Genomic DNA, 5854 nt, shown 5'->3' on the forward strand with positions numbered 1-5854 from the left:
AAAAAAAAAAAAAAAGAAAAGCGCGCCCACCACATCACAGGTAGACTGACCAGTCAGAGTGGGCCTTGTTGACTGAGAAGGTCACAGTGTCCTAAGTGGGAGATACAGCACCTTCAAAGGCCTTGAGGGGAGGGTGTGAGACCACAGGAAGTCAGGGTGGCTGATGGGGCTAAGGGCAGCGTCCTGAGAGAGCTCAGAGGGCTGCTAGAGGCTGGGGGGCGGGGGCATGTGTCCTGTAGGCTGCTGTTTAAAGGCTTTGGATTTGACTCAGAGAAATTCAGAGCCATTAGAGGGTTTTAAGAAAAAGAGTAACACGTTCTGGTTGATTATTTTGGCAGTTGAGTAGAGAATCGTGAGTAGAAGGCCAGGAGGGAAATAGGAGCATGATGAGAGCACAGCAGTCCAGGTGAGAGGGGCAGGTGCCCGGAGCAGTGTGTCCGGGAAGACAGATGTGGAGGGGCCTGGAACTGCCTGTAGGTCAGGTGCATGAGGCATGAAAGGAAGGAAGGATGGTTCTGAAGTTCCTGGGCTGCTAGTTGCAGTTACGCAGCGACCCTGAGAGGGGAAACTCAGGAGCTCCATCTGGACATGCTGAGCCTGAGATGCTGGGGAGACACCAACAAGCGCAGCTGTCAAGTGAGCAGGTGAAAATACAGGTGTAGTGCTCAGACAGGCAGCACTGGTTACAGACATGAACTTGGGTGTCAGTAGGATATGGCTGCTGCTTAACACATGAGACTGATGTCACTGAAGAAGTGAAGAGAAGGGCTCTGGGCCCGAGTCCTGAGATGCTGCACAGTGAGAGGCTGAGCAGAGGCGCCCAGGGGAGCAGGAAGGAAGCAGGAGAGAGTGATGTCTGGAACCCAGGTGAAGGAAGGGTTGTGAGGAGGACACTGGGCAATGGCCTGTCAGATGCTGAAATGGTCCAGTAATGTGAGGAACAAGGCCCAACCACTGGGCATCTCTAAGCAGAAGTCACTGGTGACTTTAACACAAAGTGCAGAGTTGGGGTGGTGGTGAGCAAACGCTGCATTAGAGAGTGTTCAAGAGAGACTGGCAGGAGAGGAACACGCATGAGAAAAACTGAGCAAGTCAGCCCAGGGCGGGTTATGCTGCGGTGACAAACACCTGAGCTTCTTGTCTTTACACAGTAAATTTGTTTCTTGTTCATGACATCTGTCCAACACAGCTCAGCAGGGGGACTTGGGCATTATGGTTCCCTAGGACCCGGGCTGGTGGAGGGTCTGCCAACATGAACTTGCACAGTCACCAACCATAGCAGAGGGAAGGGACCAGCCTTCAAGCTTTTACCTGCAATGAACACATATCACTGCCTCTCAAATTCCATTGGCCAAAGCAAGTCACGTGGCTACAAAGGAACAGCACTAATGATCAGAATAGAACCCATCACCTGTCAGGGAACATTTTTGAGAACCACTTCATCCAAAAAAATATGAGGGTATATTGCTGTTCCCGGAAGTCCCCCTATGGGCTGAGCAGGTGGTAATCAGGGCGGCAAATTCTCCACCCTCACTGAGCTCCCAGTGTGGTAGGGAAGATTAGCTGTGGACTAGCCACAGACTAGTGAACGAGTAATTTGGAAGAAAACAGAACACGGTGGAGGGGGGATGTGGCACTATTTCAGTCAGAACAGCCAGGGAAGGGCTCCCTGAGGATGCTACATGTGACGTGAGAAGTCACTGATGCAAGCATTTGGATTATAGTGTGACCCTGAATCCAGGACTAGCTGGTGAAGGGAGCAGGTGAAGTGCCAGGGTCGGGCGGTGGCAGGAGTCAGGGCTGGAGTGAGGCCTGGTGCTTCCTCCAGAGTCGGTGGAGAGCTCTCGGTGAGTTTTCAGCACGGGGATGCCATCTGATCATATTTTCAAAACATTGCTTGGTACAATGGGATAACTCAGCAATAACAGAATGAATTATTGATACAACACTGTGGATGAATCTCAAAAAGAGTGTAACAGGCAGAAGCGGCCAGACATGACTAGCAAATGCTACATGATTTGATTTATACCACACTCGGGAGCAGGCAAACTCATCTATGGTGAGAGGAACCCCCAGCAGGGGCTGAGGGTGGGAAGTAGCTGGAAAGGGGCAGGAGGGGACTCTCTGGGAAGAAGAATCTGGCGTGTGCTACATATGTACATGTGACATACACACATGTGCCTGTTACATGATTTACGTGTAAATAGCACATATTTACATATACGTGTGCATATATAAGTTAACTCCTTGCGCTATTATGGGGACAAAGATTGGAGACAGTATGGAGACCAGCTCAAAGACTTTTGGGGTGTCCCAGGTACCCTGAAGGGCATGGTAGCGACAGAGATGGAGCAAAGTGGATGGATTTAGATAGTGTGTTAGTTTCTTCCTGGGGATGTTGTAATAAATTAACATGAACTTGGTGTCTCAAAAGAGCAGAAGTTTCTTCTCCAGCAATTCTAGAGCCTGGAGATCTAGACCCAGGGTGTCAGCAGGGCCCTGCTCCTCTGTGGGCTCAGGGGAGAGGCCCTCTCTGGCAGTCCCGGTGTGACCACATTAGTCTAGTCCAGTGTGACCACATCTTAGTTTAACTACATTTGCAAAGCTTGTTTCCAAATAAGGTAACATTTGGAGGTTCTGGGTGGGGCTGGACTTGAGGGGGTGTTAATGAAGCCACTACAGACAGACTTTGGGCGTGCAGAGCAGGAAGGGCTCGTGGGTGCATTGGCACCATGGGAAGCGGGCAATGAAAGAGAAGTGACTCGAGCCTGTGACTCGAGTCTGAGTCTGAACAAGCACATGGAGGTGGCTCCCCATGACAGGGGACTGAAGTGGGGAGCGGGTCTGGGGGGCCTCCAGTTTTGTTCAGGCCATCTGTGAGATGCCCAAATCTGTGGACCCATAAACTGGGGGTCACACGTGTGTGGGTGATGTTCAGAGTGGAGGACGAGATTGTCTAGGGGTGCGGGCAGAAAACAGACGCTGGAATCCACCCTCAGGCCCTGAACATCGAGAGGTTTCAAAACAAAGGAACAGGCTGAAGTGCTGGCAGCATTTGTGAACCTTCAAACACACAGAAACAGAAACGCCAGTTACAGTAACAACAATTGGGGAAAAAAGGCAGATTAAGACACTGCCATCACACTGCAAAGAGAAATCAGCGTTATTCTCTGTGCGTTCACATACCTTGACAAAGCAGCCCGCTCACATTCGCCTAATTCATCTCAAGCAGGACAGGGAAACACTTCTGTTTTTCAAAGAATGAGAGGTTATTACAATCCTCAGCACCGGAGTTTCCAGCCTCAGGCTGATCTTGGTTTAGCTTCTTACCAGCACTAAGGAACCACAACAGGAACTTCCCAAGGGAGCTCTTCCCTGCTGAGCACAGGGCCGCCTCAGCTTTCTGCACCCAGGACCCTTGTCCCTGGGATGCTGTGCTCCTCTGCAGACCCCGCTCCCTCTCCCCTGCAGTCAGGTGCTGGGTGGCCTCTGGTGTGCTCCTTCACTCCCCGGGCCTTGGTTTACCTCTGGGGCTGCTGTGACATGCCCGGCACACATACTCAATAAGAATAATCATCATTATGGTATAGGGAGTCCTGAAATTATATTCTGGGGCCTCTGCCGCTGTGGAAGGTGAGAATGGACCACTCAGGCCCGGCACCAAGGGACAGAAGAGTCGTCCTTAGCCTCTGTCCAGCAGCTTTCAGGCTTGTTGGTCTAGAAGTCATTTCCCTTCTCCAAGTCTCAGCTTCCTCTGGTCATAAAAGGGGGCTGATGAAAACCCCTGCCCTGGGGACTGTGAGGGCTTGACAATGAGGGGGTGGGCACTTGCTGGAATGCTCACCTCACAGAATATCCTTGGCTTCTGTGAGCTTCCTGGAACATTCGCTAAGCTGAGAGCAGAGTCAGAGCAGACAGGTAGGAAAAGGCTCTGGAGTCAGGTGGTCTGGGGGAGACGGGCAGCAGGCAGGTCACCATGAAAGGACGGCTGTGCTCGCAGGTGTAAGGAGGCACCTCAGAAACACTGGTTCAGGGCAAGGCATTGTTCTGAGCACTTTCCGTACTTACGTAACACTCAGGACAACCCTAGGAGGGTGTGCTGCAGTCTTCATGGCACTGAGGCCCAGAGTGGTTAAGAACCGTGACTCAGGTTACACAGCCAGGAAGGGGCAGGGCTGGGATGTGAACCTGGGAGAGGCTGTCCTTGTTGGCAGCATCAATGCCTGTTCAGGGATGGTGCCCAAAGCCTTTCTTTCTTCACCTACCCGGCTGTTTCGAGTCTAAACAGTATGGTTATGGGGCAACCTGTTGTGTCATCAGAGAGGGAAGTTTCCTTTTCAAAAAAATCTTATTTTAGATTAATATGAGGGGTACAATTAGGTTACATTGTGTTTGTTAGGTAAGGTCCCTGCTGTAGTTGTGCCCTGCCCCTAGGTGAGCCTTCCACCCTTACATTGTGCCCGCTGGGTGAGAGCACCTCCCGCCCCTGAGCCCCATAAGTTGAGCTGTCTTTTCTCCTGTGTGGGCCTGTATTTGTTGTTCTACTGGTTTTGAGGAGGAGGTTTCCTTTATGGCAGGCTGGCTCCATGGAGGAGCCAGCTCCCCAAGGCCGGCCTCTCCTCCCCACGGACCGTTAGGAGATCTGAAAGTCATTCTGTGCACCACCCATCTTGGGCAGTAATTTCCAGCTGCCTTTCAAGAGACAGTCTTTGTTTCATCAAAAAGTTTCCATCCTTTAGCAAAGCCCTGTGCAGGGCACAGCAGACGTCACCCACTGCATGAGGTGAAGCTCTCAGCCTCCCTGGCGGTCTATGCTGGTGACAGACTCAGGCGTAGCACAGGACCGGAGAACAATGTACAGTGGTGGGTGGGCTTTCCGCTGCGGACGAGTAAGGGTAAAGGACAGTGGGTCTTGCAGAACCAAGAGCCAAGCCAGTCAGTCTTAATAAAGTACCTGGCCTTTGCAGCAGGAATTTTCAACCAGTGTGCTGTGAAAATTTTTATAGATCATTATGAATTTTCAAAAGTCCAAAGCACAGTAATATATTCTTTTTCACTTTTTTGAGATCAACATTATTTCAGTGTGCTGTGAGATAAAAAAAAAAAAAAAAGGTTGAAAAACACTGCTTTATAGCAACAGTAAACAGACTAGGACAACGGAGGCAGGATGGCAGGGAAGGACAGTGTCCCCCAGGAGGTAGCCAGCCAAGCTGGGAACCATGAAGCTGAGATCTCACTGAGGAGCTGAGGGAGCCTCTTCAGTGCACGCTGGAAATTTGAGGATGAGGAGGCAGGGAGCTCGGGGCAGGCCAGGGTGTGGATGAGGTACCCAGGCTGTGGGTGGGATGGGAACGGCCTGCGAGGCTGGGTGACCAGAGCAGGTTTCCCTGGGCTGCCGTAAGAATCAGATAAGCAGGAGGCTGTGGGGATGCTCTAACCCAGCCCACCTGGGGCAGCCCAGCAGTGGCCCCGACCAGAACTAGCAACACCCTTCATGGGCCTCCGGCGAGAGCCCACCTTGTGCTTGGGACTTTCTCATCCCAAGCACTTTCTTTTCTCAGGCACATGACTAGGTCGAAATGTGAAACACCTTGCTATATGGTACGCTTTTTAAAGCTGAATAAACAAGCTACTTGAAGGGGGGGCAGGGTAGTGTTTTCCTCCCAGCCAGCAGATCTGTTTAAATGTTACTTAGGGTTCTTAACCAGCGGCCCACCCCAGGGCACATCTGGGCATGTCTGGAGACACTTCTGGTTGTCATAACTAGAGAGGTGTGGTGCTTTTGGCATCCAAGGGTAGTGGCCAGGGATGCCGCATGTCCCAGGTCCACAGGACGGCGCCCACCACACAGGAT

The sequence above is a fragment of the Otolemur garnettii genome, unplaced genomic scaffold (assembly GCF_000181295.1).
Source record: "Otolemur garnettii isolate 467f Iridium unplaced genomic scaffold, OtoGar3 scaffold00189, whole genome shotgun sequence".
Lineage (NCBI taxonomy): Eukaryota > Metazoa > Chordata > Mammalia > Primates > Galagidae > Otolemur > Otolemur garnettii.